Raw genomic sequence first — 23,660 nt, forward strand, 5'->3', positions numbered from 1 at the left:
GGTGGCTAAATAATAAAACTAGTCATGCCTAATCTAGGAATTCCAGTGTTGACATGTTCACTAAAGGTTGATGTGTTAATGCGTCAAATGTCTACTTGGAAGAGAATGCGTGATTCATTCATTCGTGGGTACTTGCATGGTTTGGTGCACTGTAAGTGGTAGTTCAGAACTCAGTTTGAAGTAAGTACCATGACATGAATCAAAAAACATATACGGTGGGAAAAATAAAATGGCAGAAACCTGGGAGCTTTTGGTTTGCTGTATCTCCACCAGTTTGGGTTGGTGAATGTGGATGATTTTTTTATCCTGTGAACTCATTGTACTGCTATAAGAATTTGGTATCATCATGGTGTAATTTTGTTAACATTCTGGTTTTGTTAGATAGTGGCTACACTAATCTAGAGTGATACAATTTTCCTTCCCATTTGGTATCATCATGTTCAGTGTATACAGTTATAACATCATGTGGGTTTTTTAAGTCTGTTTACAGCTCTAGTACACTTCTCTTACACTTACTGAGGACTTGTATTTTCTACTGTTGTGTTGTTGTTCCTATACTGTAATTGCTTCAGCGCACATTACCATGACTTAATGTTTACAATAGCTGTTTTCTTTGTGTCCAATAGTCAGCGTATATTTTTCTTCAGAGGTAACTGGTCAAATGTTCAGTGTGTATGTCTGAACTTGAATGTTGCAATGCTGTTTTCTTCAGAGGCTACTGTCAAAAACTTGAGCTACTGTCTTGCAAAGATGATGATCATCTTGCTAGTTTGTTGGGTTTTGTCGCCGACAATTGTGTCGTGATGAATTTGCAGGTACCCCGAGAGGCCCTTGAGTTTGCCGGAATGTCGATTAACTTCTGTTCCGACAAATTCGGGTACTCCATATGTCCTATTTTCAGCAAAGGTCATGCTAAAATTTTCCGTGAATTTTAGCATGACTTTGCTAAAAATAGGACATATGGGGTACTTGCGACTAATACATGGGCCGGGGTATCTTAGTACTTAGTTAAGTAGGATCAACTGCCCTGCCATTCTTGCTGCATTAAACCATAGGTGGCAATAGAGCCAAGTGATTAGGCCCAACTTAGAATTCTCCTTAGCATCGATAAACCCTAGATGATAAACCCAACATAGGTGGCAATAGAGCCAAGTGATTAGTGCCAAGTGATTAGGCCCAACCTAGGGTGCCTCGGCATCGATAAACCCTAAATGATGAAAACTTAACTTGGCTACCCCGGATGCCTCGGTGTCGATGAGAACCTAAATGATGTATGCTTAGGCTTTTAGGGTGCCTCGGCGTCGACAAACCCTAAATGATGAAAGCTTAGGCTTTTAGGGTGCCTCGGTGTCGACAAACCCTAAATGATGAGACCATGATCTTGTTCCTTGACAATAACCAACTTTTTGACCAAACTTTTTTCCTATTTAGAGTGAAACATGGCCCACAACAATGAGGCCGGTGGTTCGGGCGACAAGCAATTCTGGGAGCTGTCCCAGGAGATGGAGGAACAACCTCACCGCTATGAGGACGCCGCGGAAGACACCGATCCTAATTACACAACCCCTAGTGGCATCGGGGATGACACCACTGATGGTGCCGCCGAGATGCCACCATTGATGATGGCGGCGCACACACAGATGGCAGCCAATCGAAGAAGCAAAGGAAGGACCGACGCCCGAATGTGCTCCGCACCCTCAAGGAGGAATTCACTCAAGTGGACTCCGACGGGAATCCAATGGAGCCCAAACATATAGTCAAGGGGTACTCGGTTCAGCTCGGGTGCATTCTCTGGAGCACTGTCTCGATCAACACCGAGAACCTTAGGCATAAGGACCGAGGGAATTTGCGCAACCTCCTCTTCACGAAGCTGCACGGACGATACAAGTTCCCCGCCGAATTTGAAAACACACGCCTCTCAGGGGATAAAGTGAACAGTGCCACCCTCACGAAGATGAGAACGGCCCTGTCTACTTGGAGAAGCGCGGTGAAGAGAATGATTGATAAAGGTGATAGTTATGAGAAGATCAAGGCGAAATATCCTTTGATGAGCGAAGATGAGTACAAGGAGTTCAAGATCAAGTGCGAGAGTAGTGCAACCTCCGAATCAAGTCAGTTGTGGAAAGAAATGCAGGAGTTGAACTTAGGGGAACACAAATTCGGTCCCGGCGGTTACAGAGTGGCGGAGCCTATATGGGACAAGGAGGACGCGGAGCGTGCCGAGCAAGGCCTACCGCCCCGCTTTGAGAAATACAGCGATAACAAGCAGACCAGGAACTATGTCAGGGCCCGGCACAAGGAGGACCCGATAACAAAGGAGCTTACCACGGATCCGAAGACCAGGGCGCTTGAGCTTATTCTGGTAAGGAATACACCCCCGCGTAATTAGCTCCACATGGTTGCACTCTAATTAATCCCCAATATTTCTAAATGGTTCACGTTCCTTTCGCAGGACACTGAAAGCAGTAGCGCGGGGTCGTCTCAGAGCTCCCCTTTCGACACCCCTTTAAATAGGGCGTTGAACGTAATGAAAAACAAGGATAAGCTCAGTAAGCCGACGTCAGCTGGTCATGTGGCCGGCAAAGGCTTGTCCACAAAATGGGGGTCATACTATACCGCTGGTGTGCAGAAGGAGAAAAAGACCAGCTCGGAAAGCCAGACGCGCGAGGTTGAAGAACTCAAGGCACAAGTGGCGCAGATTCCGGAGCTCGTCCAAGAGCAAGTGGAACAACAACTGGGAACGAAGCTCAACACCATGGTGCCTACGTTGATTCATGGGCTGACGATGTGGATTGCAGGCGGCCAACAGGGGCCTCCCTCGGTTCCCAGCTTCACGGCCAGCAACTCGCACAACATGCAGGCGGCGCCATTGGTGTCTCCGGCGGCGGCGCCATTGGTGTCTCCGGCGGAGGCGGTATTCGTGTCTCCGGCGCCGGCACGGGCATTGGAGCTTAATGCACCCGGGTGTACGCCGGCCGGCACCTTGCCAGCAAGCGCCCCCTCCGTCAGTTGCACGCCCGCCGTTGGCGGTGCCTCGACATTAGCCGAGCTCGACGGCATCACGGTAACTAAGCCTCTCGGCCGATGACTTCATCTCCTTGCCTTTGACTGGGCATCCCTGACGCCCTGTACATGTTTTCGTAGGGCGCCGCCGACATTCCTTGCACTCTTCTGCACTTCGTGGGCGCCGAGTTGGTCGATGTCGCCAAAGGCAGAATCGTTCAACCAGGCAACCGCATGTTCCATGGTAATCCGGTGGCACCCAAAGTGTATAGGGTTGAAGTGGTTCGGGTGCTGCCAGGCTGCGACGAGCTGTTACCTCCGATTCGACCCGCTGGGGACGATGAAGAAGATGAGATGACCCTCAGCGCCTGCGTAAACTGGCTCCTGCTTTGGCCGAAGAGCCAGGTTCGTTTGGGGGCGGGGGACACCACCCCACAGACAAGACCGCCAGTCGTGCCGGCGTGTCACGCCCAATATGCGACCCTATCCAAAAGAGACTCGAAGGTCCCACCAAGGATAGAACCGCATATTGAAACACTTTTGCAAGGTGGATATCATTACATCAACATTACATAATAGATGGGGATACATACAAGAGGCATACAATGCCACACAAATACAACATCACAATACATGAGAGCAACATCCGACTACGGATGAAACACAAACAGAAACTCAAACGACATCCACCCTGCTAGCCCAGGTTGCCAACCTGGAACCTATCCCTGATCGAAGAAGAAGCAGAAGTAGAACTCCAAACAAGCAAACATCGCTCTCGCGTCAAGATCATCGCATAACCTGTACCTGCAACTGTTGTTGTAGTAATCTGTGAGCCACAAGGACTCAGCAATCCCATTACCATGGGTATCAAGACTAGCAAAGCTTAAAGGGAAAGGAAGGGGTAAAGTGGTGAGGTTGCAGCAGCGACTAAGCATATATGGTGGCTAACATACACAAATAAGAGCGAGAAGAGAGCAAGCGGAACGGTCGTGAAGCTAGCAATGATCAAGAAGTGATCCTGAACTCCTACTTACGTCAAACATAACCCAGAAACCGTGTTCACTTCCCGGACTCCGCCGAAAAGAGACCATCACGGCTACACACACGGTTGATGCGTTTTAATACGGATCTGGTGTCAAGTTATCTACAACCGGACATTAACAAATTACCATCTGCCTATAATTGCAGGCACGGCTTTCGAAAGATTATACCCTGCAGGGTTGTCCCAACTTAGCCCATGACAAGCTCTCGTGATCAACGAATGATATACCTTCTCCCAGGAAGACCCGATCAGACTCGGAATCCCGGTTTACAAAACATTTCGACAATGGTAAAACAAGACCAGCAAGACCGCCCGATGCGCCGACAATCCCGATAGGAGCTGCACATATCTTGTTCTCAGGGCAACACCGGATGAACACTACGTACAACTAAAACCAGACCTCGAGTTTCCCCGAGGTGGCGCTGCAAGTGGCTCTGGTTCGGACCAACACTTAGACAAGCATTGGCCTGGGGGGCTGTAATAAAGATGACCCTTGGGTTAATTACTCCCAAGGGAAATATAGGTGATGGTGAGGCAAATGGTAAAACCAATGTTGGGCCTTGCTGGAGGAGTTTTATTCAAAGCGAACTGTCAAGGGGGTCCCATAAATCACCCGACCGCGTAAGGAACGCAAAATCCGGGAACATAACACCGGTATGACGGAAACTAGGGCGGCAAGAGCGGAACAAAACACCATGCATAAGGCCGAGCCTTCCACCCTTTACCAAATATATAGATGCATTAATTAAATAAGAGATATTGTGATATCCCAACATAATCCTGTCCACCATGGAGCAATCTTCAACTTCACCTGCAACTAACAACGCTATAAGAGGGGCTGAGCAAAGCGGTAACATAGCCAAGCAACAGTTTGCTAGGAAGGGTGACAAAGGTTAGAGGTTCATGGCAATTTGGGAGGCTTGAAGAGCAAATGATAGGTAACGCAGCATAGCGGTAGAACGAAGCAACTAGCATAGCAATGATAGTAGTGAGATCCAAGGTGATGGTCATCCTGCCTGAAATCCCGCTAGGAAGAAGAACGAGTCCATGAAGAAGACGAACGGGAGTAGTCGAACGAATCCTCACAATCGCAACATTACTGGAACTAAGAAGCAACATCGGAAAGAAACAAACAACATGGTAAACAACCATCACATAAACATGGCATGATGCACAATCAAGTATGATGCATGTCCGGTTTAATGAGGCATGGCATGGCAAAGTGCAACAAACAATACTACAAGTTAAGTGGAGCTCAATATGCAACGAGTTGCATATTGACAAAACACCACATTGACATATTTAGTTTAATCTCGTATAAGATACTCAACAATATTAAATGTTGTTAAACATGGCAAGGGGTGAAGCATAATGAAACTACCTATCTAGGCAAGTTTAAATGAGGCCGGAAGTAACAAACAACAATTCCGGAAAATCCTCATGAGCAATATTCGAATTTGGTACTGTTCTGCCCTATACACAATTTAGAGTTGTTAAACATGCAAAGTGATGCTACCATGTTAATCTATGCATTTTTCTAGCCCATTTACATATAAAGAACAATCAAAACCAAGCTACGGTCATTTAGTTATGAAATAAACCATTTTAACATGTCAAACATGCATATGATATGAAACAACATTTTATACATTGTTGAACATGGATGAAAGCAGCATATTGTAAAACTAGATAAAATTCTAAGCATTTTACATATATAGTTTGTTTAGTTTGGATGCATGCATATTTAAATATGAGCAAAGCAAAACAATGGCAGTTTTTGCAATTATGCAATAACTGGGAAAAATAACTAAATGCACAGGCAGAAAGGAAAAAAAACCATTCCCGGGAGGCTACATGGGATTCGATCCCAGGGCCTCCTAGTGTTTGTGCACTGAGATGACCAGTGGGCTACTGATTAGATTGTGCTTAAGAATGGACTTGACAGGAGGTGAAACATGAGCAGAGCTTGTTCTGGATGAAGCAAAAATTAGTGAAAACAAAAGGTGCGGCCGTGGGGATTTGATCCCTGGTCGCCCGGTTGGAAGTGCAGAGCAACGACCAGCTGGGCTGAAACGTTTTTGTGCATTGGAGGGGTTTGGCCCTAGATGACCCATCCTCTTGAACTGAACTGAACTGAAGAAACACGAACAAGTAGCAAAAATGAAAAGGATTACAAAACAGGGGCGCCTGGGACTCGAACCCCAGACCCCTTGGATGGATACTGGCTGCGCTAGCCACTGGGCCAGCTATGCGTTCCTGATGCAAATAGAGATCGGCCGTATATAATGACGTGCGCTTCGTGACCAGGGACTCGCCGGCGATCGGAGCCAGCAGCAACCCTTGCTGTGGTTGCAGAGGGCCAGCGGGGGTGCGGAAACGTGCCAGGGTGCGTGGGTGTACGTGTAGTTCATCTATAGGTGCAGCAAGGGGCAGCCATGGCAAGAGTTCAGAGATCACGGCCATGGCTGTTGGCTGGAACAGAGACATTGCAAGGAGGGGGCGTTGGGCTTGCTTGAGCTCGCGAGTGTGTGCTGCGGAGGTGCTGATGCATGTGCGTGTACACGAAGAAAACGATGACAGGAAGGAGCTGGGAGACACGGCTGCTCACCATGAGGATTTTGGTGACGACAGATTGAACGAAGAGGGGACGGAGGCGGCCTGTGCGAGAGAGGATCCAGAGCGGGGGCGAAGCGCGAGGAACCACGGCGACTACTGCAATTACACAACAAAATTCAGAACTCGTCGGAGCACCGAGAACACGAAGATGGCATGGATCTAGCGACGACTCCGGAGGTCAAATCGCGATGGAAAAGACCAGGGTTGGATTTGGGTTTACCTAGTATACCTGTGACATGAGGAAGCGGTCGGGAATGGAGAATATCGACGGAGACGAGGCGAGGAACTCCGGTGGACTTGCTGTCCGTGAAGAAGACGAAGTAGAGGACGAAAAGGACATCGGGGAAGGCGTCCTCGGACTCGGATCGGCGTCAGAACGGACTCGGGGAGGCGCTGCGGTGCTAGGGGTTGACGGAGGGGAGGCCGGTGATGCTCCTACTCCGGTGATGAGCTCTTGCTTGGGCCGGCCATGGTGGCTGCAGGGAGGAGATGGAGCGGGGTGGAGCTGCCCTCCTGGCTGGCGGCGGCGGAGGAGATCGAGAGGGAGAAGGGGAAACCCTAGGGCGAGGCTGCTGGCTTAAAAGGAGGGGGAGAAGACGGCGCGACCTCGGCGTCCGTGAAGCTCACGGCGCGAGCGCGAGCGCTCTGCCTCTGGAACAGAGACGGCAACGCAACGGGGCAGGTGGCCGTGAACAGAGTTGGGCCAGGTGGGCTGCGCTGGAGCTGCTGCTAGGCTTGGTTGGGCTGCGGGTGAGGGAAAAGGCCCAAGTGGCTGCACTGGGAGGGCTTTCCCTTTTCTTCTTAATTCTGTAAATTTGAAATTCACAGCCGAAGAAAAGGAAAAGGCCAGGGAGATAGGAGATGAATTTAGCAGATATAAGAGTATCCTCATGCTCATGAAATTATTCTCTATTTGATAAAATTCCTTTGGACATTTTTAGAGGTAGAAAAATAATGCAAGTTTGAATTAAATTCAAACTTGAGCCATTTTTTAACCCAACCAAAACAACTCCAAAAAGGATGATATTTGACAGAGAGGTATAAGGCATGGAGTAAGATCATCAGGAAATAAATGAACATTAAAGGAGAAGGGAGAAATGGCACTAGCAAAATGAAAGGAATAAGAAGGAAGAAGGAGGTGATGATACATGGGCATGGCTTGAGAGAAGAGACAACAATGACTGATGCACACACAACAATACACCAATATGAAGAATGCAACCCACATGATGATCATGATGCAATAAATGACAAGAGGCATATCAAAGCATATAACATATAACAAAGTGAGATGAACATGGCAAACAGACGAAGATGGCACAATACAATATAATGACAAGAGGCACAATGCAACATAACAAGTGAAATGAGCATGGTGCAAGAAGCAAACACACGACAAGGCACTCAACATGATCATGGCATAAACATGTAGGAATAAAATATGCAAAACAAATATGATAATGCAACAAACAAAAATAAACACATGGCAACAACTAAGATAAATGGAAGGCAACTGGAGCATCGGTCTCGGGGCGTTACACGGCGCCAAGCCATGGCAAGAACGCCGCAACGCTACCGGACCTGTCGGACATCCCTATGGCACAGGATCCAGACAACCCTATGGCACAGGATCCGGACGACGACGACAACAACGACGGTACATTTACCAAAGTTAATAAGTACTTTGCCGAACATGGGTACGCTGACGAGTTCTGCGGGCCTCTTTCTCAAGAACCCAACCAAGACGACTGCGATCTAGCTGGTACTGCGGAGAAATCTAATTGCAACAGGCGTCGTCTGGCGTTCAGTTCTCAGGACATGCCTCCAGCTCCCGCCTTCACCGAGCCTCAGATAGCTAAGGTGCGAAATATTATCAGCCCCAACACGCTCAAGAAGGCGGTCTGTGAGCAGAACTCAGTCCCATTACATGAGATCAAGAAGAAGGGACGGAAGCGAAAGACTAACAAGGGCGCCGGTGCGAGCCAGCCGGCACCGAGTTTGATCCGTGCTTAGGACGGGCCACCTTCACCTAAGGATATCTCGAGGAGGGTGCATGTGGCGGGTAGGGCGATGCTACCGCCAAATATGCTGAATGCTGCAACCGGTGCTATGCGGAGTCTGCACGACAGTGTTCTTTCTTTGGAGAAGCGGCGTCTCAGAGAGAATGATGTGGTATACCCGGTTTTCGTGGCCAAGGTGCCAGAGGGCAAGGGCTTTGTGGATGGCGACATCGGGGGTACGATCGTCCTGCGGTTTGATGACATCTTTGCTATGTTTAACCTTCATCCGCTGCACTACACCTTCGTTCGGCTGTTTTTGCTGAGTATGGAGATGCGGATCATTAGAGACAAGACCCCGGACATCGTGCTAGTCGACCCCTTCTACATGCGTGCCAAGCACTTGAGAAGCGCTGGGGACCGCCAAGTTGCAAGTTCACACCTCGAAGGCGTCATTCTGGCAAACCCAGATAAGGATAACTTCCTTGTGGCTTACTTTCCCGAGTAAGTCATCCCTTAACCACCCCGTAACATATGATTTCTTAGATTAAGATCGTTCTTTTTTTTCTAACATTCCGTGTTCTGTGCAGTGACACACATTGCACACTCATCCTCTTAAGCCCGAAATATTCCATGGCCACGTATTTCGACCCGAACCGTAACTCCAAGTTAGACTACACAAATGTCAAGAAAGTTCTTGATGATGTTCTCCCCGGCTACGCCAAATCTGGAGGCACCTTCACCAGGGCAGTTCGTAAGTATGGCAAGCACACCTTCTCACACAATACGAATTTCTGCTGCGTCAAGCAGCCGCCTGGCGGTCAGAAGGATGCCTACTACGCCCTCCATCACATGCGGGCGATCGTAAGGGACCATCATCACCTTATGCTACCAGATAGTCTCAAAGATTGGGCCGCGAGGTTGTCGGCAACCCAGGACGCGGACCTCAGACAAGATTTATTTCGCATCCAGTCGAAGTTTGCGGACATCATCCATCAAGATGTCCTTCAAACCTCGGGGCAGTTCTACCTCGGATATCAACCGTTCAACAATGAGATAGATGGAATGCTACAAATGCAGGGTGACAACAACCGCAATTTCATGACCATCATGACAGACGACGGCTTCATCCACGCTCCTGTCCGATGAGTCGAGTCGAAAGTAGTGATGTGTAGTTCTGAAACATTGATTGGCTCATGTTGTAATTAAACATTAATGAATTCGTATGTCTCTTTGGTTTGGACAGTCATTCAACTTAGATGTAATCGTTGCTATTTATTAGTAGGATCATGAATCGTGCTATTAATGTCTTGCTTTTCTCTTCTGATCCTTTTGTTGCATACTTACATATTGCTTATGTATTGTCTGTTGTCTGTTGTTTGGCTTGTGCATAGAGATGTCATCGTATGTCGTGTACAAGGGTAAGGTTCCCGAAGTCTACGACGACTGGGAGGAGTGTCGGAGACAGGTTCACCGTTTCAGCGGTAACAGTTACAAAGGGTACACCACTAGGGCGGAGGCCGAATCTAGATACGCCCGCTATCTAGCGGGAGAGAGGAGGGAGCGTTGGAGGAACCGGATGAAGACCAGTTTGATCGCGATGATGCTCATCGTGATGACCACAGCTCTCTTTTATGTGATGGTAGTTTAGATGATCGATATCGACTTGTAATGTGAAGACAAACTCGATACTCGCGGTCTTGAGACTTGTAATGTTTTATCTTTGTTCGGTCTTTTGAATTCGGAGGCTAATATGATGAATTGTATTCGGAGACTAATCTTCTATTGTATTCGATGAATCTGCTGTAGCTGTGTGCTGCTGTCTATATTTTGTCCAATAATATATTTTGTAACCTGTGCAAAAATCAGAAAAGCAAAAAAAAAACAAATATTCATACTAATGGCGCATCAAGGCAGAGTGCGCCATTAGTATGCCAAAGGATACTAATGGCGCATCAAGGCAGAGTGCGCCATTAGTATGCCAAAGGATACTAATGGCGCATCAAGGCAGAGTGCGCCATTAGTATGACAAAGCACATGGTTACATATGGCCCCCCGGGAGGCATACTAATGGCGCATGGAGTTACATACTAATGGCGCACTGCTTGGTGCGCCATTAGTATACCAGATACTAATGGTGCACCAGTGGTGCGCCATTAGTAAAAAATTCTAGTGGCGTGCTACTAATGGCGCACAGATAGTGCACCATTAGTAGGCAAAACCGGTGCGCCATTAGTAGGCCTTTTCCTAGTAGTGTTGCATGATCATGTAGTTGACGTTGTATTTGTGGCAAAGCCACCATGCATTATTTTTCATACATGTCACTCTTGATTCATTGCACCATCCGGGTACACCGCCGGAGGCATTCATATAGAGTCATATCTTGTTCTAGTTTCGAGTTGTAATTCTTATGTTGTAATCAATGAAAGTGTGATGATCATCATTATTAGAACATTGCCCAAAGAATAAAAAGGGAAGAAAGGACAAAAGGAAAAAAAAGAAAGGCCCAAAAGAAAAAAAAGAAAAGAAAAAAAAGAAAAAAAGACAGAAAAAAGAATAAATAAATAAAAAGTGCAATGTTACTATCTCTTTTTCCACACTTGTGCTTCAAAGTAGCACCTTGTTCTCCATGTAGTGAGTCTCATATATTGTGCCTCAAAGTAGCACCATGTTTTTCATATAGTGAGTCTCATAAGTTGTCTTTCTCATACTAGTGGGAATTTTTCATTATAGAACTTGGCGTGTATATTCCTACGATGGGCTTCCTCAAATGCCCTACATCTTCGTGAGCAAGCAAGTTGGATGCACATCCACTAGTTTTCTTTTGTTGAGCATTCGTTTATAGCTCTAGTGCATCCGTTGCATGGCAATCCCTACTCCTCATGTTGACATCAATTGATGGGCATCTCCATAGCCCGTTGATTATCCTCGTCAATGTGAGACTTTCTCCTTTTTTGTCTTCTCCACACAGTCCCCATCATCATATTCTATTCCACCCATAGTGCTATATCCATGGCTCACGCTCATGTATTGCGTGAAGGTTGAAGAAGTTTGAGATTATTTAAGTATGAAACAATTGCTTGGCTTGTCATCGGGGGTATAGAAGTTGTGAACATCTTTGTGTGACAAAAATGAAGCATAGCCTAACTATATGATTTTGTAAGGATGAACTTTCTTTTGCCATGTTATTTTGAGAAGACATGATTACTTTGATTAGTATGCTTGAATTGTTACTATTTCTTTTATCAATATGAACTTTTATTTTGTATTCATTTGGATCTGAACATTCATGCCACAATAAAGAAAATTACATTATGAATTATGCTAGGTAGCATTCCACATCAAAAATTCTCTTTTTATCATTTACCTACTCGAGGACGAGCAGGAATTAAGCTTGGGGATGCTTGATACGTCTCCAACGTATCTATAATTTTTGATTGTTCCATGCTATTATATTACCCCTTTTGGATGTTTATGGGCTTTAGTTTACACATTTATATCATTTTTGAGACTAACCTACTAACTGGAGGCCCAACCCACATTGCTGTTTTTTTTGCCTATTTCAGTATTTCGAAGAAAAGGAATATCAAACGGAGTCCAACGGAATGAAACCTTCGGGAGCGTGATTTTTTGGAACGAACGTGATCCGGAGAGCTTGGAGTGCAAGTCAAGAAGCTCTCGAGGACCCCACGAGAGAGGGGGCCGTGCCCCCCTATAGGGCGCGTCCCCTGTCTCGTGGGCCCCTCGGGCGGCCACCGACGTACTTCTTCCTCCTATATATACCTACGTACCCCGAAAACATCCAGGGGCACCACGAAACACAATTTCCACCGCCATAACCTTCTGTATCCGTGAGATCTCATCTTGGAGCCTTCGCCGGCACTCTGCTGGAGGGGGAATCGACCATGGAGGGCTTCTACATCAACATCCTTGCCCCTCTGATGAGTTGTGAGTAGTTTACCACAGACCTACGGGTCCATAGTTATTAGCTAGATGGCTTCTTCTCTCTTTTTGGATCTCAATACAATGTTCTCCCCCTCTCTTGTGGAGATCTATTCGATGTAATCTCTTTTTGCAGTGTGTTTGTCGAGATCCGATGAATTGTGGGTTTATGATCAAGTTTATCTATGAATAATAATTGATTCTTCTCTGAATTCTTTTATGTATGACTGAGTTATCTTTGCAAGTCTCTTCGAATTATCAGTTTGGTTTGGCCTACTAGATTGGTCTTTCTTGCCATGGGAGAAGTGCTTAGCTTTGGGTTCAATCTTGCAGTGTCCTTACCCAGTGATAGAAAGGGTTGCAAGACACGTATTGTATTGTTGCCATCGAGGATAACAAGATGGGGTTTATATCATATTGCATGAGTTTATCCCTCTACATCATGTCATCTTGCTTAATGCGTTACTTTGTTCTTATGAACTTAATACTCTAGATGCAGGCAGGAGTCGATCGATGTGTGGAGTAATAGTAGTAGATGCAGGCAGGAGTCGGTCTACTTGTTATGGACGTGATGCTTATATACATGATCATGCCTAGATAATCTCATAACTATGCGATTTTCTATCAATTGCTCGACAGTAATTTGTTCACCCACCGTAATACTTATGCTATCTTAAGAGAAGCCACTAGTGAAACCTATGGCCCCCGGGTCTATCTCTTATCATATTTTCTTTCAATCTACTTTATTTGCATCTTTACTTTTTGCATCTACATTATAAAATACCAAAAATATATTTATCTTATCATACTATCTTTATTAGATCTCACTTTCGCAAGTGGCCGTGAAGGGATTGACAACCCCTTTATTGCGTTGGTTGCGAGTTCTCAGTTTGTTTGTGTAGGTGCGTGGGACTTTTGAGGAGCCTCCTACTGGATTGATACCTTGGTTCTCAAAACTGAGGGAAATACTTACGCTACTTGCTGCATCACCCTCTCCTCATCGAGGAAAACCAACACAAGCTCAAGACGTAGCAGTAGCATGTAGAGGGGCACCACGGCAACCTCCGTAGGATCGTCAAGTCGGTGTCTGGGCCACCTGTCAGGATCGGGCATCAGCAAGCAGGGTGTCTTGAAAAGAGCCGGTCGGTTGCAGACGAGTAGATGGTACAAAGACACCGAGCATGCGGCCAGACGGACGGTGCTGAGTAGGTCCATACGACTACAGATCTGCTCCAAGAGAACATCGGGGAGGGAATTCTAATCGTGGCTCTGCGTGTTAGTCGGTTCTGCCATCGGGGTTTTTGGTGCCTGCGAGCCAACGAGGAAGTGGATTCGGGCGGGCGAGCGAAGTAGCTTCTCCTCGTGTGGCCGAGCAGTGAGCGGGGGAATATGGTACACGCGAGCTACCAAGGAAGATGGCGCGAGCGGGCGAGCAGTGAGCGGGGACACATGGTGTGCGGCCGACGATGGGGAAGAGAGGAGGAAGAAGAAGAGAGGAGGAAGAAGAGTGGAAGACGGGGAAGAAAGTGCATTAAATCTCAATTCTACTAGTACTACTACCAGGATATACCGTCCTTCGGAGTGTAAATAGTTACACCGATGACATGTGGGTCTACCACAAGAGGGCCCATATGTCAGTTAATGGAGGACAGAGGTGCGTAGGCGTATTTGCGGAAGCGTGCTCTACTCGCAAAATGATGGCAGTACTGGGTAAGGCTGATTTAGTAACACCAACACGCTGGTTCAGCTTATTAATTACGTGTCCCATCTGATGCAGCGTGTATTGTCACTTCACTGCGAAGACTAGTTGAATAGTTCTCTCTGACTGAGATGGGGAATAATGGATCGCGAGGACTTCCTTTCTACAGTATCCCTATGCCTCTACGCTCACTTCACTCATTTTGCTCCGTACCTAGTCACTTGTTGAAATCTGTAGAAAGACAAATACTCCGTATTTGGGAACAGAGGTAGGCTTTTACTCAGTATTTGGGAACAGAGGGAGTATCACCATATGGAGGGAACAGAGGAAGCTTGAAATATGAACATGTCAATGGGAGGGAGTACGCCCCATGCATGCATGCATGCATGCAACATGCAACACTCACACGTACACATGGACGAACGCAACACTCACGCACCCATGCGGCACACAACACATGACGCAACACACACGCTCATGCTCAAGTGCTCAAGCTACTCCCTACGTCCGTGAAAGACTGGACATTTAGAGATTTACACATCGACCAGGGCATAATTAACGCCCAAAAGTTTCAGACTTATGTGTGCATGCGACCATTGATAGAAGAAGATTAAATGAAGGCTAAATGCATTGGAAGTGTAGATGTACATCATGTACTACACTCTTTGTTTTAGGCTGGCCATATTGGGGGTAACATAACTAGTATCATGTACTTGGGACTCGCAAACATGCTTATGTGGCAAACAATTAAAGAAGAGAGAGAGGGTAGTAGTAACATAGGTAGATACCATAACACAATAAAGGTTATGCTACAACCAAATTCAGCCTTATAAAATGGAAAAACTAAAATTTTGAGATAAGCCCTATAAACCGGAAAGGAGGGAGTATGTGTCATGCATGGCAATAAATGAGACCATCTATAATACTACTTTATGATACTATGCACTATAGATGTAGTATCATACACTAGTATCATATATTCATATGCATGATACTAGTATATGTTACTCTCCACTATGAACAGCCTTATAGCCGATGTACACTCTTTATTGGAAGACCGAGGGAGTACACGTGCATGCACTCACATACATAGACAGGGCGATTCGCGCGCAAGGGTTGGACTCGTGTCGCGCCTGCGTAAAGTTTTGTTTAACTGATTTCTTTGCTCTGCCAACTGATAGGTGGGACCCAGAAACCAGGTGACAATTTAACCAGTCAACAAAGTGCCACATCGACTATGTGGCCGGTCAGTAGGGTGCAATACGGTGCTCTACGATGAGCTAGTGATCGTATAATCACCGCAAAACTATATATAGTGACCGTAAAGAGCGTATTGTTACATACGTTGACCGCCAGTGTATTTTTCTCGTTTCAAATTAAGCCATATTAATCAGAAAGGACACAGTATGGGCTACTACTAGTACTAGTACTGCTTTGATGTGTCCCGTCAACTCGCCGAACGAGGAGAAGCTTGCTTACTACGCCTCTCCCTCGCCCACGCGCGCGGTGGTTCGCAGGACGAGGAGAGGGTTTTGACTACAGCGCCTTCTCCCTCTCCCTCGCCCTCGCCCTCGCGGTGGACGTGCAGCAGTTAAATCGGTGTCAGATTGCCAGAAGCATATTGTACTGTAGTATCATCATTATTGGACCTTCCGAAGAGGCGAAGAGCCAAGTGCAAGGTTCACACAAGTACGAACTGTTGAAACTCCCGAAGAGGCAAAGAGCCAAGCGCAAGGTTTTATAGGAGTTGTCATCCTAGTAGGAGTGTACTACAACTATAGCGAACGATGCTACTGTATGATGCCGCCATGTCACATATATCCAAAGCAGTGCCACCTTTTTTTCTCAAAGAGCATGTTGGAGCCCGTGCAACAAACACACAAGTTGCACGTACACATAACACATTTACTAGTAATAAATTCTAAAGGACAAATGCCACTATGCCACACAAGTTCATCTCCAATTCATGTGATAAATTTGTGCACGACTAGTCCATATATATTCACAGTGCTACCTTTCACAATTACCATACTCCACTTACACGTTATAGATGGGCTACATGTCCTCCTCCAGGTTCCACTCCCAGGTGTTCTTCAAGGATGGCACGATCCATAGAGGTGGGCAACGGGAATCATTGTCGCAGCTTTCTAGTCCGGTTCCACACGATGGAGACTCATCTAAGCTGAAGCGGCATAAATCATGGATAGCGTGTCCCAGCATGTCGTTCATCCGGCAGTGCGCAATGAAGACACAACCATGCTTCATGAAAGGTAGTCCTTCCGTGTCATGCACGGAAGGTGGCATGCACTTCACAATGGGGTAGCTGTCCCCGATGAAAAGCGAGTACTCTCCAAGAGTGTTCCTCGGCACCCATGTAGCATTACGAGGGTCGAACTCGGCGCCGTTCATCTGGTACAGGCGACATCCCAGATCTGGACACATGGTGACGTACATAGTCAAGGTCCATGCATAATAATGTTGTGCTCAAATATGGTGGTCAGTAATACTGTGCAGCAAATAGTACTACTCCGGTATAGAGGAAGTAAAATAACCGGCTTATTATATATAGCCACTCTTGGCTACATGGATGAGATAGTAAGACATGGAAAAACAAAAATGGTGGCAGCTAGTGGGTTCAAGTCTTCAAGGGCCTAGCTAGCTATACGCGTCCTCCAAGGTGAAAAGTACTCCTACTAGTACTACTAAGTATACTACTAGTACAACAATGAAAGAGAAGGCGAGAGGGTTAAAAAATGGAATACCTGGGTAGATGGTGACGGTCCGATCGTGGTAGATTGTGTGACCATGTTGCACATCAGTGGTACCATGGGTAACGACTGCTAAGATAGTTGATCCCAATATGCCAAAGTCAGCTACAAGGTTCCAGGTTAGACCGAATCGCGGATGCAAATGCACATCCAGGATCGGCGATCTTATTTTGATCGGGGGATGACTGGTCCCTGCAAAATAATGGAGTACCGTTAGGGATGCAAATGATGGTTTGTGCATTCCGTTTGTAATCTCCCGTACCGTAGGATGGCAACCAGATGAAACAAGTCCCCTGGCTTGTCACCGCGAAGATGCGGCCTAGATGGCGCACGACGTCTTCGAACGTGTAGGGGTACAAATCTGCCGCCGCCAACATGCGCCAGCCTCTGCCGTTACTGCCTCTTGCATTGATGGCAATCCTTATGTCGAACACCGCGATGAGATAGTAATCATCGTAGCCGCGTCGCTTTGTCGGCGGGTCCGCAATTGCTATCTTCTTCAATCTCATGTAGGCATCATCATACGTATTCAAGCCCAGCCAGTCCGGAAGGCCGATCCCAATGGTGGAGAAGGGGTCTACCGGAACGGCCGCACTGCTGTGGATGTTGTGCAAAATGATGGTGGTATCCGGCCGGAGGTATGCAAGCCAATCTTCGTTGGCACCGACCCAGACCTATATATAAGACGGTGGGCAGCGGAGAAATTACGGGATGGAAATGGAATAACTAAGTACTACATGATCAAACTCCATTACTGACCTGCTCATCGGACAAAATCCGACTACCTCTCAACGTCGGCAACTCTAGCGGAGTCAACGTGCAACCATGGCCAGGGAGCGGTGGACTGTTCGAAGGATTGTCCCATAGAAGAACCTTCTCCTCGAGGACGCATGGAAGACCAACAAGCATGGCCTTTTCCCAAGCCTGTTTAAGCAGCGTCTTGAAAAAGTTGGTGCAGGAAGCACCGAGTCTTGCGGCGGTGAGGACGTCGGAGCGGCGTGCGATTTCTCCCAGAGGATCGTCGTCCAAGGTCTCCCAGCCCCGACGAGGAGGAGAACCGCCTGGCGAATCCATGGGAGCAGCGACGAACTGCCTTCTCTTCGGGGGGAGGGGAACTGGCGAGGAGGAGATAAGAGCGTAGTAACCGCAGGGCCTCGTCCCTTCCAACTGTAGATCGTTCCTCAGCGAAGGGGTGAGGCTATTATTTACTACTAGTACTAGCATTATGGAACGTTATGGGATTGCATTATACTGTAAATAATAGCACTAGTAAGAAATTTTTGGCACTAGGTAGTAGTTTTTGGCGTGGATTAAGAAATTTTGGGTATGTTTTTGCCATTTTTTGTACACGCCAACTAGTGTCAAAAAACGTCTTACATTATGTGACGGAGGAGTACGTACTCGTACTGTAGCAGTACTAGTACTACTTTTCTCAACTAGTAGTGCGATGTACTGTACTTCTAGTCTAGTCTAGTATAGTGCACCAGTTTTGAACTCTTGAATCTCAGGGCCAAGGAGCTACAGTTGGAAGTGGAGGGTACTACTGTTCTCTAGAACCATCGCTGTACTATCAATGCAGGGAAAGTACACCTGCGTAGTGGCCTAGTGGGTACTCTCGGTGCTCTATTCAGCCGCTCCTCTCACGTAGCTGGCCTACTCAGCCGCTCCTCTCACGCACACACTAGCAGCCTGTTTATCAGCGACGGTTACTGCGGGGGCAGAACATTTGAGTTATTTGATACAGCGAGACTAGGCTTTTCGCTTCCATTTGTGGAGGTGTAATGGATCTCGTCGAACTTTGTTAGTAGTTCCTTCTTTATGAATGAGATGAAGCAAAGCTTTTGCCTCCGTTTAAAAAAACACGTCAAGAGGAATTTCTTTTATAGTAGAGCCGATAATGGAGTGAAGTCCATGCGTGCAACGCCACAAGCTACAGAGTAGTAGTAGAGCACTTTACGTACAGAGCCATATTGCACAGTTCCCAATGCCCCGCCAGGCTTTTCCGGCTCCTCGGGCTTAATTGGGAGGCGCTAGTTTAAATATGCTACTAGCTGATGAGGAAGCTGCAAGCGAGGTGCGGCTAGGGCGAGCACGCGAGCCACGGGATGCTGGGAAGGAAAACCCGTTCACGTGGCTAGGCTATCCAGTGCACCCAGATTGTGGGGCCGCACGTCCGTTTGACTTCAAAACTCAAACTACCCGTGTAAAATATTGGCTCGCAGCGAAGTGTAGTAGTACTATTTTAAAAAAAGGCCGCCGTGCGTTCGGCCGGGATCGAACCCACAAAACGAGGTATACACTCCCGCGACCACTAGTAGTACTCGTTGGAGTACAACGCAACCTAGAATCGCCTTTTGTCGCTAGTAGTACGTACATTGTTCCTTACAAGAAACCCCTAATAATGCAAGAAACCACTAAAATGCCAAGAAACTACTACCACTTGCATACGTGGCAGACTTAAGATAAGACTACCTTATCAACCATTGTACATGCTCTTACCAACAAAAATCCTCGAGTGACCTCCTACCTCCGGCCCGTCCACCTAGTCATCCTCGGCCATGGGACGCAGCTACCGCCGCCGGCAGAAGGCGAGGTCAAAACCGCCGGCGGTGCGGAGCCCATGTTGCGGCAGCCCGGATGCCAGCTCCGTCCGGCGCTCGCGGCCGCTAGCTAGCCAAGATAGCTCCGTCCAGCTGCTTGTCTGCAAGGTTTGCTAGCTAGATTGGCACGGCAGCGCGGCGGCTTGCTCGCGCGCGCCGCGCTAAGGCCAGCCATCTGGCTCGAGCGAAGGCCAGCGCGGCGGCTTGCTCGCTCGTGAGTCACGCTCGGGCCAGCCTGCCAACCCGTGCGGAGGCCAGCGCGGCGTCCGGCCCGTCCGGCGGAGCGGCGGCCAACTCGCTCATCACCGGCGCCACCGACGAACACGCATCAGTACTGTTTGAAGTAATGTTCAGGAAAAATAATGATTTGAGGGGGAATAACAGGATAGAAGGTCAGATGTGGGTCCCTCGTGTCAACGGTCAAACAAAATGTGTTGGTTTAAGCTGCCTCGTCAGCACGGACGTGTGGGCCAACCCTGTCATAAATGGGTTTAAACGAACCTAATCGGTAGGAGTACTAGGTAGTAGTTTTTGGCGTGGATTAAGAAATTTTGGGTATGTTTTTGCTATTTTTTGTACAATAGATTCTTCCTAGGGCTGGTTGAAAGTGGTAGTTTTTTGTTAAATACTCTACATATTGTAAGTAGGAGTGAAAGTTAAGCTTTGGAAGCCAATAAGCAAGGCTAGTTACATAGTGCATATGTGTACATGATTGAAAGTAAATATCAACCATGAGTGACTAATATCTTGATGGAAAACTCGAAACTATGGAATACTAGGAAAAAATGCATGGTTGGAAATACTAGCAATGTTCATGTCCGTTGCAACGAATCATAATTAGAATAATACTTATTCACAAACTTGGTACAAAACACTCTAATTTTGATATACATATGTCACTAGAGATATATTATGTTTCAATTAGAATATATTCCTTGGGCTGTTTTGGTGAGGTCAGGGAGGGATGTGGTTGGTTTTAAGATACTAATTATGGGTTTTTCTGCAAATTGGTAGACAAGTGGGATGTTGGTGAGAAAAGGCAACAACTTACCTCACAATCGTTAGATGTAGATCTAATGGTCAGAAACGACGGATGGCAGACACACCAGCATCACCAACTTAGTCTTGTGTAGGAGTACTAGCAAGATCCGTGCATTGCACGGAACATCAAGATGCATTTTTTTATAAAACACTTGTTGTGATTGACCCTTGCGGGAGTAATCCCATGTGTAAAAACTAATGATATCTCGAGAAATATGAGATAAGGTGAAGAGGAGTGGGGTGTGGTGGTGGTTGGTGGTCGGACTGAGCGGAGGCATGGGGATTGACGACGCCGGCAGCGGCCACCAGGCCAGTTTGTTCCAGAGGCTTCCTTTCTTAATTGCTCAACAATGAGGTTTGTTGGAGATAAGGATGAACGAGGGAAGGCCTTGTCTGCAAATGTGGAGAGGGGTGCGGGTATCTTTTAGTTTAATTTCCATCCGTCAGATATAGATCGGACGGTCTATATTGCAAGATGGCACACGTACCATCATCACCAACTCGGTTTTTTATAAGAGAAGAAATATAAGTATGGAGATACAAACGTATTATCGATACTTGCTTCCGTAAACTAGCATCTACATTCTATTCAACGCCTCGGCATGTGGGGCCTTAGCACAATGACTTCTCGACTGTGTAAAACAAAGATTTTCCCGTCGCCGACAAGGAGGGGGTGACGGCGGCGCGCTTTTTGGCTTGCTCTAGTCCTAGTAGTCATACTAGGTGGTCTAAGCACGTGTAGATTTATTCTTTTTCACGTCTCGTGTTCGCCGTACTGCCACGACTGTTGATGAATAGACGGTAAGTTATTCACGGGGAAACCCTTGTTGAGCGTGTTTGCGAGAGAGAGAGAGACAGTGTGCGTGTGTGATATGTTAGAGACTGAGGCAATGATAACAGATTCTTTGTGTCTATGTGTGTGGAGGATAGAGAGAGACATGTACATGGGGCTTTGTGTTGTGTAACGTGGAGACACATATACATAATTAGAGAGTGAGTGTGTGAGATACACATGCGGACATGGGGAGAGATGAGGATCCAGATAAATGGGTGTTTGTGCGTGTCTGTGTGTGTTTGTGCACGCGTTTGTGTGTGAGAGGGAGAGAGTGTATGTGGAGTAGAGAGACCACTGATGATGTAAACCTAGTATAAGGGAAGGGGGAATGGTGTGACATGTGTAGTAGCGAGATAGCACGGGTGCGGGCGGGGGGAGCAGACTATTTGGAAGAGACATCGAGTGTGTGTGTGGGAGAGGGGTGTGAGAGCGAGAGAAAGAGAGAGCTAGCGACGGAGAGAGAGAGAGAGAGAGGAAGAGAGGGGGCGAGAGGGGTCGTTTGTGTCCATAAATGGCGTATAGATAGGGAGACAATGTTGATGTTGTCCGAAATTGGCCTATGAACGGAGACGCAAGGGAAGCGAGTCATCGTGTGTGTGATAGGGACTTCATGAGAGATCTAGAATAGATGGTGTAGAGAACAATGTGCGAAATCGAGAACGATTATACATTAGGGAGCTATGCAAAGAGTCACGACATATATGTATACAGGGAAGGAGCTGGGGCGGGTCCGCATGTGGGAGAGATAGAAAGAGGAGAGTGGTGCACAAGGAGACAAAGTGTGCTTGTTTGCAGTGGGGGTGGTGTGTGAGGTGAGTGCGCGAGAACCACATAACTAGGGAGATAGACGTTTGGGGGCGACGTTTTGTGTGTATGGGAAATATACACTCTACATAGTGCGTGTGCTTGGGTAAGAGAGATAGCGGGAGACCTAGAGAGTGAGGGAAGAGATGTGTGCATGCCCGAGAGACAAAGTGATAGAGACCTATGTTGGGGTCCGGACTTTACAAGAGAGAGGGGTGTTAATGTGCTCGTGTGTTGGTGTTTGGGGGAGAGAACGACTTCTCTATGTGTGTGTGTGTGGTGGTGGGGGGGGGGGTTGACTTCAGATAAAGAGTGAGGTGTCTATATTTGAGGGACTTTAGCGTAATTGAGATATTGTGCACTCATGGTTGATCAATTTGTTTCACAGTTTGTACTATGAGATAACGATACTTTTGAACATGCGTGATATACCTTGATGTACCAGAATTACAAACCTAAGATTGGAATTTTGGAATTCGACTCCATCATTAGCTTTTGTAATTCATTTAAACGGAGGTACATTTTTTAAGCCGGGATTTCGTGATTTCAAATTCATATATCAAACCTAGAGATATACACATACGGGCATGTTCAAACTTTATAATCATCCACTTTATTCATACACATACACATTTTTGCTTTTGTCATCATATTTAGGATAAACACATTTGGAATTTCATTTGAATTGGACCGTATGATGGTATTTGCTTGTAGTAGCTCAATGATCCATATTTGAATTGAATGGACAATCTAAGTTTCGAGTTGGAGACATTGATTTTCAAAACTTGCACATTTTTTTGCGTGCAAAACAAACAAATTGTCGGCCATGATATCATAGTCGGCCGTACGAGAGCAGAATACTTATAATTTTAGGCGCCAAAAGCTTTCAAACTTCCCGCTCACATCGAAATATCACGCGCCCGAAAGTTTAGCCCTGCGATATTCCTGTTTTACCCCTGCCACATGAACGGAAAAGGGCTGCTTTGGTAACTCCATTGTTTTCCCCTCTTTGCCCCCAACATTCTTCCCCAGAGCCCCTCCCCTTCCCCTCCCCGACCCCCAACCACGGCAAGCCGCCGAATCTAGTCCTCCGCCGCAGCGGTGGACCTCACACCCCGCCGGATCTACCTTCCGCACCTTGGAACCCCCAAATGCCAACTCACCACTTCACCGGAGCCACTTCAGTGACTGGCATGTCCACTGCTCCAGATCTCCTTGACCGCCATCATGGTCCACCGCACCGGATCTGCTTAACCGACGCCCTCGGCCACCACAACGTAGGCCCTTCACTGACTCCCTCGTCCGCCCCTTCG

This window comes from Triticum aestivum, chromosome 5B (assembly GCF_018294505.1).
Source record: "Triticum aestivum cultivar Chinese Spring chromosome 5B, IWGSC CS RefSeq v2.1, whole genome shotgun sequence".
Taxonomy (NCBI): Eukaryota; Viridiplantae; Streptophyta; class Magnoliopsida; order Poales; family Poaceae; genus Triticum; species Triticum aestivum.